We start from the raw sequence: 10,764 nt of genomic DNA, 5'->3' as shown, positions 1-10,764 counted from the left end.
GTCCTTTAACATCTCCCAGAGTTTCCTCAAACTCAGTATTATTAGCCCTATTTTACTTTTAAGAAACCAGCACAACTAAGCCTCAGAAATGCCTGTTAGCTTGCTCAAGTGCATCCAGTTCCAGAGAAAGGATATAGATATGTCTGTGTCTGTAAAACCTGCCTGCTTGAAAAATCCAGCCTCCTGCTTGCCAAAGAGTTGGTTGACACACATCTCCTACATTGTACTTAGGAAGAGAAGGCCTCTTGAGATGTAAACAAGGCTTCTGCTCTTTTAACTCTTGTTCCCTCATGAGTAAAAAGCCAAGATAGACTTGTGGGTATCTCTAAAACATTCAGGCTAAGAGAGTGCTATAGTCTCTTTAAGTTTGCCAATTATGATGAAAAAGAGAAAGAAAAAAATAAACAAAAATTTCAGTTGTCATTCTCTCTCAGTTGCTCAGTTGTGTCCAACTCTTTGTGACCCCACGGACTGTAGCATGCCATGCTTCCCTTTCTATCACCAACTCCTGGTGATTGCTCAAACTCATGTTCATCAAGTCCATAATGCCGTTTGTCAATAAGTTGACTCAATAAAAGATACACTCCTAAATCTAGTGCCTAATTTTATGTAAAACCTATTTTCTTAATTTAATATTGTTTAGAGGTTATATATATATATGTATTATTTTAATGGTTTTGAGGTTACATATAGTAGTTAATTATTGCTTAAAACTAGTTTTATAAAGTTATCCACAGGAAAGCATGCATTCATATGCTCTCAATTGCATCATTTTAACTAAAATTATTCTTTTTCTTCTTACTAATATTAAAGTAGAAAAATGAAATGTCCCATTTGCCATATATTGTACTCAATATGGTTTGCAGAAAATAATTTTCCACAGTCTGCCAAAGAAATATACATCTGCACAAAGATCACAACCTTAGTCATAATTAACCTATGGAAAAGAAATTAAATAGACAAGTGATAGTGGTACTGAGGAGATTAAAAGAAACATCCTCTATTGTATTTCTCAGAGAATATTAGATTAAAATTCAAATTCTTTCTAGTGACAGATTGTTATAAGAATAAGAAATGGCACAAACAATCCATTTCATGACAAAGATTTAACAAAAATAGGAAGGTTAATTATAATTGAATATTCCCTATGGATATCTCAGAAGATATGCCTCAGTCTATTTCTTATTGACAGGTGGTACTGTAAATTAAATGTGGTATTATGCATTCAAATTGGATTTCAACTACTCATCATCCATAGTGTAACATTAGAATTAGCCCTGATGATGACAGTCTAAAGATCATAATGAGAACAGGTGCCCTTTTCCATTCATATTGTGGTGGAGAAGGTCGGAGTTAGAGATTGGATTTATAATTTTGTTAGAATCTTTGCTGCCTGAAAAATTAATTCTGTGTATCAACTATCAAGAATATTAATACTGTGCTGAATAGTCTCTGAATTAATGATAAAGACCACTTGTCTTCTACAAGCATTGTGCCAAATCAAAAAAAAAAAAAAGTGGCATTCGAAATCCTGTCATCAATCACTGTTTATATAAACACGAGGATGTTTTTATGTTCTTCAGAGCCTCCTGAAGAAAAAAAAACAAACCCAAAACAGCAACACTGAGGCACTGTTAAACAAGATAATCCTTAACAACAACAAAAAAAAAAAGTGGAAAGAGAGGAGGAGGAGGGAGAAGAAATGGATGAAGGGTTTGTGTCTCTGATAATAGTTAAGAGTAACTTCAATCATGTGGATCAGTTCTTCTCATTCAGAGATAATCTGCAGAAATCTGCTGTGGAACTCTATGAAGGTATTTATGTACTTGGACATGCAAATGCTCAAATCATTCCCTGTGTAATTCTGATGCCTCGCTTGCCTCATGATCCTATGCGTTACTTCTCAGAGCAAGAGCTGTGCATTACCTGCATTAGGAAAAGCCCTGGGAGCAGTAAAAGGGGGTGCTTGTTGAAAATTATGGTTCCTACTAATTCAGATTCTCTGGAAGTGAGGCCTGCGGGGTTTTATTTTTTAACACCATCTGCAGGTGAGCCTGATGATTCTCAATCATCTGTGGCATCTTGGCCACGCGCTCTGTGATGAGCTGCTCCCTGGCCTGATGCTTCTGCTCTTCGGCCAACTACTATCCTTATGGAGGATAAGATTCTCTGGAGCAAGGTTGCAGAATCGGTACTTGGCAACTCAGTCATTGTGGCAATCTCAAAACCCAAGTAAGAAAGATTAAAGTAGGGATGTCACATGATGAGTTACTCTGGTTGTTTTGTTTGTGAAATTAATATATTATTCCATCCATTGAAGAATATCTTTATAGGACAGGACCATGGCATTTCTAAGCCACAGTCTCATCAGATATTTCATACGTTTCTGGTTAGTCATTAAGACTAACAACCAAGATTGATTTTGTTTAAAATTATTGCTAGTCACCATGTACGGAGATGGAAGAAAAACAGTTGGCACATAATGCTAGATATCTGAACACAAATATAACACATAACAACTAGTTTCAATAAAACAAATGTCCGTTTTGTTTTAACTTGTCTCCAAACAATTGCCTAAAATTTAAACTGCAAGAAGCAGTGATTATAATAGCATCTGGTAGATTTTCTATCTCAACAGAGTATTTTTTAAAATAACTGCATGTAATTATTCATGACATTTGGGATTATTGAACACAAATACAAGAAAGGGAATGAAATGTTAAGCCTTCCTGGGGATAAAAAATATTTATATCTTTATTATAACTCCTAATTTAATTAATGTATTCTTAATGCCATCTGGCGAGATTATCTTAAAAGTTAACAAAAGAGATCAATCTGACACTTAACAAATAAATCTGAAAGAGTATAATGCTGGGACATTGATATCATGAAATCAACATGACTAACACAAAAAATAATAAAAGAAGGAAACCATCTTCAGTCTAATGTACATTCATTATCATTTTGGGATGAAGAAGAGTGACTCTTATTATTCTCTCACTCATGACATTAGGTATAATAATAATCATGTGTGTGTGTTAGCCGCTCAGTTGTGTCTGACTCTTTGTGACCCCATGGACTGTAGCCCACCAGGCTCCTCTGACCATGCAATTCTCCAGTCAAGAACAGTGGAATGGGTAGCTATTTCCTTCTTCAGGGGATCTTCCCAATCCAGAGACTGAACCCCATTCTCTTGCACTGCAGGCAGTTTCTTTACCTTTTGAGCTGCCAGGGAAACCCCAAATAATAATCATATATTTAAATAAAAATGATACGTCTACTTGTTCCAAATGGTAGAAGTTAGGAATGTGTTGTCAGGAGCACCACAAACCTGAAGTCAAATCAAGATCTCCATCTCTTTACCAGTTGTGAGAAGTGTGTAAATTGTTTAACCTCTCTGGATTTTGGAGTCCTCATTTGAAAGATCCACATAACGCACTTAGAAAAGTACTGGGCATATCAGTTTAGTTCAGTTCGGACGCTCAGTCGCGTGTCTGACTCTTTGCGACCCCATGAATTGCAGCACACCAGGCCTCCCTATCCATCACCAACTCCCAGAGTTCACTCAGACCCACGTCCATCAAGTCAGTGATGCCATCCAGCCATCTCATCCTCTGTCGTCCCCTTCTCCTCCTGCCCCCAATCCCTCCCAGCCATCAGAGTCTTTTCCAATGAGTCAACTCTTCGCATGAGGTGGCCAAAGTACTGGAGTATCAGCTTCAGCATCATTCCCTCCAAAGAAATACCAGGGCTGATCTACTTCAGAATGAACTGGTTGGATCTTACAGTCCAAGGGACTCTCAAGAGTCTTCTCCAACAACACAGTTCAAAAGCATCAATTCTTCAGTTCTCAGCCTTCTTCACAGTCCAACTCTCACATCCACACATGACCACAGGAAATACCATAGCCTTGACTAGATGGATCTTTGTTGGCAAAGTAATGTCTTTGCTTTTATTTTATTTATTTATATTTTTTTAGTTGTAATCTTTTTTTTTTAATTTTTATTTTTTACTTTATTTTACTTTACAATACTGTATTGGTTTTGCCATACATTGACATGGATCCACCACAGGTGTACATGCGTTCCCAAACATGAACCCCCCTCCCACCTCCCTCCCATATGCTATCTAGGTTGGTCATAACTTTTCTTCCAAGGAGTAAGTATCTTTTAATTTCAGGGCTGCAGTCACCATCTGCAGTGATTTTGGAGCCCAAAAAAATAGTCTGACACTGTTTCCACTGTTTCCTCATCTATTTCCCATGAAGTGATGGGACCAGATGCCATGACCTTTGTTTTCTGAATGTTGAGCTTTAAGCCAACTTTTTCACTCTCCTCTTTCACTTTCATCAAGAGGCTTTTAGTTCCTCTTCACTTTCTGCCATAAGGGTGGTGTCATCTGCATATCTGAGTTGATTGATATTTCTCCCAGCAATCTTGATTCCAGCTTGTGCTTCTTCCAGCTCAGTGTTTCTCAGGCTTGATTTGAGCTATTTCAGACCCTGAAAGATGATGCTGTGAAAGTGTTGCACTCAATATGCCAGCAAATTTGGAAAACTCAGCAGTGGCCACAGGACTGGAAAAGGTCCGTTTTCATTCCAATCCCAAAGAAAGGCAATGCCAAAGAATGCTCAAATTACCGCACAATTGCACTCATCTCACACGGTAGTAAAGTAATGCTCAAAATTCTCCAAGCCAGGATTCAGCAATACGTGAACTGTGAAATTCCAGATGTTCAGGCTGGTTTTAGAAAAGGCAGAGGAACCAGAGATCAAATTGCCAACATCCACTGGATCATGGAAAAAGCAAGAGAGTTCCAGAAAAACATCTATTTCGGCTTTATTGACTATGCTAAAGCCTTTGACTGTGTGGATCGCAACAAACTCTGGAAAATTCTGAGAGAGATGGGAATACGAGACCACCTGACCTGCCGCTTGAGAAACCTATATGCAGGTCAGGAAGCATATAGCACTATATACATTTTTATATACCATGTATAATTTCTTTAAGCATACAAACAACATGACTTAAAATTAGAAAATGCCTTCAGATTCCTTTTCTGTCGTGGAGGCAAATCACTTAACTTTTCAGAAATTTAGTGTTTTTATTTGAAATATAAGGTATTATTTTACAAGTTTATTATTAGGATTAAATAAAATTACCTTTCTTGCCTGGAAAGTTCCATACACAGAGGAGCCTTGTGGGTACAGTCCGTCAAGTCACAAAGAGTCAGACATGAGCATGGACACAAAACTACCTTTGCTCAAGTCTCCATCAAGTTCCTGATAACTACTAGGTGTCTGATGAGTTTCTTCTTTAAGTCTCAGTTTGATATAGAATGCTAGCCATGACCAGAGGGCAAAGAATATAGATTTCAAAATCTGCAGGTAACTCTGAATTTGTTTTCATAATGAGTACAATTTGGTAGAGGAAATAAAAAAGCTTCTTTTCTTAGCTCTGTAATCTAACATCTGAGATCAGAGTAGGAATTTAACCCAAATGTTTAGCTAATTCAGTCTATTTCTTTGACTTTGTTTCAAAGGCCAGCCGAGTCTTTAAAAACTATAAGGTGTACACATTTGGATATGTCAAAAGAACTGATGTATTCTAGGGTTCTGAGCAATGAATCCTATCTGGAAAACAAGTTAGGCTGTTATTCTGTTCTTGTGCACCTGAAGCTGTGAACTGTTAGGAGATGTTGAAGTACCACATTTAACAACCTCAATTATTTATATTTTCTACCATTCTAAACACTATTAATTTCTTAAATATTATGGAAAGTTCCACAAAATACTATTCAAGAAAAGTGTTTTCCTCATGCAATTGATACTATATCATTAATATAGTTTTTTCAACATAAAGGTAATATGTGTGCATACTAAATCTCTTTAGTCGTGTCTGACTCTTTGAGAGTCTATGTACTGGAGCTGCCAGGCTCCTCTGTCCAGAGGATTGTCCAGGCAAAATTACTCGAGTGGGTTGCTATGCCTTCCTCCACGGGATCTTCCTGACCCACAGGTCAAACTCAAGTCTCTTTACATGTCCTACAATGGAGGTGTGTTCTTTACCACTAGCATCACAATATAACACCAGGCAAATGCATTCAGACTGTATGGTATTCTATGATTAAGAACAAGATGCCAGCACACAAATTAATTATTTAGGAAGCTTTATAAAGTAATCAATTCAGTTAAGAGCAGAGTAAATAAGATATAAACTTATAAAACTGTGAAAGAAAATCAAGTAAGGTGAAAAGTATCTTTTAATTTTTTTCAAGAAAAATAAGGTTTTTGTTGAAATATTTCAAATTCATTGTCGTACATTGAATTGATTACATTCAAGAATTGTATTGACAGCCTGTAACTTTTTCTTCAGCATTAACTTATTTTCCATGCCTTATAACATGCAAATACATGTATCAATTTGCAAAGAAAGAGTAAATGTAAGTTATTTTTGCTGTTTATTCATATGTTAGATTAACTTTATCAACCCATATATTAAAATGTAATCATTTCATTGTCAGGAGCCTAAAGCTAATGTTAATTACAGTTTGAAACTTCGATTATTAATGCATCTTTACCTACTGAAGTGTGAAATAAGCAATAGTAGTTGAAATTCACCAATTAAATTAGCTTCTGAGACAAGAATTCATAAGTAGGCGTTTGTTCATAATGAACAAATGCTGCAGAATTTCATGTTCTAAGCTACGCTTGTGAAATATTAGACCCAAGGAGTGAGAACAATTGTTCAAAACAAAACAAAAAACCTGCAGTATATGAAATAAATGCAATAGATATGATAAGCATCCTATATTCTTTATCTTCACATTTCATATGTCCCCAGAAAAAAGGAATGCATAGGCTCAGTCCATAGAAGAATACAAAATTTTTTTGTTTTATTTTAAATTAATAGGGAAAATAGAGAGATGTATTTTGTTCACATAGTAATGCCTTAGTCCATTCAGGATATTATAACAATACCATAGACTAGATGGCTTATTAACAATAGAAACATCTCGCTCACAGTTCTGGAGCCTGGGAAATCCAAGATGAAGGAGCCAGGAGATTCAATATCTAGTAAGCCTCTCCTTGGGCTTAGTGGTAGAGAATCCGCCTGCCAAGGTATGAGAGGTGGATTTGATCCCTGGGTCTGGGATATGCCTGGAGAAGAAAATGGCAACCCACTCCACCACAATATTCTTGCCTGGGGAATCCCAACCCACCCCACCACAATACTCTTGCCTGGGAATCCCATGGACAGGGGAACCTGGAAGGCTACAGTCCATGGGGTCACAAAAGAGGCAGACATGACTTAGCAGACCAAACAAGAACAGAGACCCAGAGGACTCCACTGACCCTTCTACTGTGGAAAAACATAGTGAGAAGTGGCCCTATGAACCAGGAAGGAGAAGCTTACGGTGGTTGTTGTTTAGACTGCTAAGTCATGTCTGACTTTTGCAACCCCATGGACTGGAGACTACTAGGCTCTTCTCGGTGTGGGATTTCCCAGACAAGAATACTGGAGTGGGTTTCCCTTTCCTTCTCCAGGTAATCTTCCTGACCAAGGAATAGACCAGAGTCTCCTACTTGGCAGGTGGATTCTTTACCAGTGAGCAACCTGGGAAGTCTAGGTCTCTATTATAAGGTCACTGATCAGATGAGATGGTTGGATGGCATCACCGACTCAATGGACATGGGTTTGGGTGGACTCTGGGAGCTGGTGATGGACAGGGAGGCCTGGCGTACTGTGATCCATGGGGTCACGAAAGAGTTGGACATGACTGAGCAACTGAACTGAACTGAACCGATCTCATTCATTAATCCCATTCCTGCACTTGTAGGAGTCACCGTCTCCTACAAGAGCCAGAGCCTGGGCAGGCAGCACTGAGGCCTGTGTGGCCCAGGGATGGGTAGGGGAGAGGGAAGCCGTCAAGCCACTGCTGAGGCTGCAGCTGCTGGCCTCCCCTCCCAGCTGCAGGCGAGAGCTGTGCAGGCGATGCCTAGCAGCGTCAGCGCTGGGGTCACCTCTTCAAGGGGCTAGACAGTAACAGGGTTGGTTGTGTGGACATCCGTGGGTTGCTCCTGGGCTGGGCTGGCTTCACAGGGGCAACCCGGACTGCAGCGCCCAACAGGGCATCTTCCCTGAGGGTGACGCTGTCCCAGGTGGCAGCCTTGACCTGGAGGAGTTTATCCTCTACCTGCAGGAACAGGAACGGTGTCTTCTACTTCTGTTCCACAGTCTGGACTGTGATCAGGATGGTCAGATCAATGTCTCTGAGATCCAGCAGAATTTCCGAGCCCTGGGCATTTCCAACTAGCTGGAGCAGGCAGAGAAAATCCTGCACAGCACAGAGGCATGATAGTACCATTACCATTGACTGGCAGGAGTGGCGTGACCACTTCTTGCTGCATTCACTGGAGAACATGGAAGACGTGCCGTATTTCTGGAAGCATTTCATGGTCCTGGATATTGGCGAGTGCCTGACCATCCTGAATGAGTTCTCGGAGCAGGAGAAGCTGACTGGCATGTGATGGAAGCAGCTGGTGGTGGGCGCAGTGGCAGGTGCCATGTCCAGGAGAGGCACAGCCCCTCTAGACTGCCTCAAGGTCTTCATGAAGATCCACGCCTCCAAGACCAAATGGCTGAACATCCTGGGGGCCCTCCAGGGGGAGCATGATCCAAGAGTGGGGCAGCGCTCCCTGTGTTGTGGCGACAGGATTAATGTGCTCAAGATTGCACCTGAGTCGTTCATGGCCTATGAGCAGATCAAGAGGACCATTCAGGGGCAACAGAAGAAACTTCACGTGCAGGAGCACTTTGTGGCTGGCCTCCTGGCTGGTGCCACATCCCAAACCATCATCTACCGCCATGTAGGTGCTGAAGATGTGGCTGACCCTTCGTGGAAAGGGCCTTTATAAGAGGCTGCTCGACTGTGTGCAGCAGATTCTGGACCGAGAAGGGCCCTGTGCCTTCTACAATGGCTACCTACCTGCCCAACATTCTGGTCATCATCCCCTACGTGGGCATCGACCTGGCCAACTACAAGGAGACCCGCCTTCGATCCCTGGATCAGGAAGATTCCTTGGAGAAGGAAATGGCAACCCACTCCAGTATTCTCGCCTGGAGAATTCCACGGACAGAGGAGCCTGTCAGGCTACAGTCCATGGGGTCGCAAAGAGTTGGGACACGACTGAGCAACTGACACACACACACACAATTCTTTTCATGAGGACTGTCCTCCTGATCTAATAACTTTCCAAAGCTTCCACTCCTATTACCTTCATATTAAGAATTAGGATTTAAAATACAAATTTTTGGCCAGAATGATTCAGCTTATAGTATACAATATACTCAATATCATCTTATACTTTGGCAATAACTTATTGTCTCAATTTTTTATATTTAAATATATATTCATGTAAGAATTGCATCATTCATCTGACTTTTTATACGATTTTTCAGGTAAAGCCTTGCTTCCTACTTGCTCAGTCAGTTCAGTTGCTCAGTCTTGTCTGACTCTTTGCCACCCCATGGACTGCAGGATGCCAGGCTTCCCAGTCTGTCACCAACTCCCTGAGCTTTCTCAAACTCGTGTCCATTCAGTCAGTAATGCCATTCAACCATCTTATCCTCTGTCATCCCCTTCTCTTCCTGCCTTCAATCTTTCCCAGCATCAGGGTCTTTTCCAATGAGTCTGTCCTTTGCATCAGGTGGCCAAAGTATTGGAGTTTCAGCTTCAGCATCAGTCCTTCCAATGAGTATTCAGGGCTGATTTCCCTTAGGATGGACTGGTCGGATCTCCTTGCAGTCCAAGGGACTCTCAAGAGTCTTCTCCAACACCAGAGTTCAAAAGAATCAATTCTTCCATGCTCAGCTTTCTTATGGTCCATCTCTCACATCCATACATGACTACTGGAAAAACCATAGCTTTGACTAGATGGACCTGTGTTGGCAAAGTAATATCTCTGCTTGCCTGGAAAATCCCATGGATGGAGGAGCCTGGTAGGCTGCAGTCCATGGGGTCGCTAAGAGTTGGACATGACTGAGCGACTTCAGTTTCACTTTTCACTTTCATGCATTGGAGAAGGAAATGGCAACCCACCCCAGTGTTCTTGCCTGGAAAATCCCAGGGAATGGGGAGCCTGATGGGCTACTGTCTATGGGGTCACACAGAGTCGGACACGACTGAAGCGACTTAGCAGCAGCAGCGGCAGCAGGTTGGTTATAGCTTTTCTTCCAGGCTAATTGGTTATTTATGCTTCTCTGGCACCATATGCATAACAAATAGTTTAATTCTTATGAAGGATGATTCTAATATTTATTACAAGTTTATTACTATACATTATAGTACAATAACCCTCAGAGTGCTCTTTTTACAGATGCGTAGTTTGTATGATTATGTTATAGGTAAGGAACCAGGACCACAGAAAGATCAAGTAACTGATCTAAGATGCCATGATTTGGAAGGACCACTCCAAACTCTATCAAATGTTTTCTAAGATTTTGTTCCTAATGAAATTTTAAACACAGAACATGATAGAAATTGATGGACTCCTATGTACAGCTACCAAGATTCCACACTTTCATAATTTTCTAATGCTTTTTAATGAATGAGAGTATTACAAATGAAGTTAAAGTCCTCTTTGAGCTACTCCATAATCGTATTACCCTAGGATTAACTTCTGTGAATAATTTGTTGTTTATAATCCTGATGCCATAATTTTATAATTTATCAAGGAATGCTTATATATTTTTCTGTTCTAAA

At 40.3% G+C, this 10,764-nt stretch overlaps 1 pseudogene; it reads left to right on the top strand.

The window, feature by feature from the left end:
• Nucleotides 1-1,702: 1,702 nt before the first annotated feature.
• On the top strand, nt 1,703-10,498 carry LOC101116908 (mitochondrial adenyl nucleotide antiporter SLC25A23-like; annotated as a pseudogene).
• The last annotated feature ends 266 nt before the right edge of the window (nt 10,499-10,764 follow it).

This window comes from Ovis aries, chromosome 5 (genome assembly GCF_016772045.2).
Source record: "Ovis aries strain OAR_USU_Benz2616 breed Rambouillet chromosome 5, ARS-UI_Ramb_v3.0, whole genome shotgun sequence".
In the NCBI taxonomy this organism is placed as follows: domain Eukaryota; kingdom Metazoa; phylum Chordata; class Mammalia; order Artiodactyla; family Bovidae; genus Ovis; species Ovis aries.
Note: the sequence above shows the minus strand (reverse complement) of the source record. Positions and strands in the feature narration are given on the sequence as shown.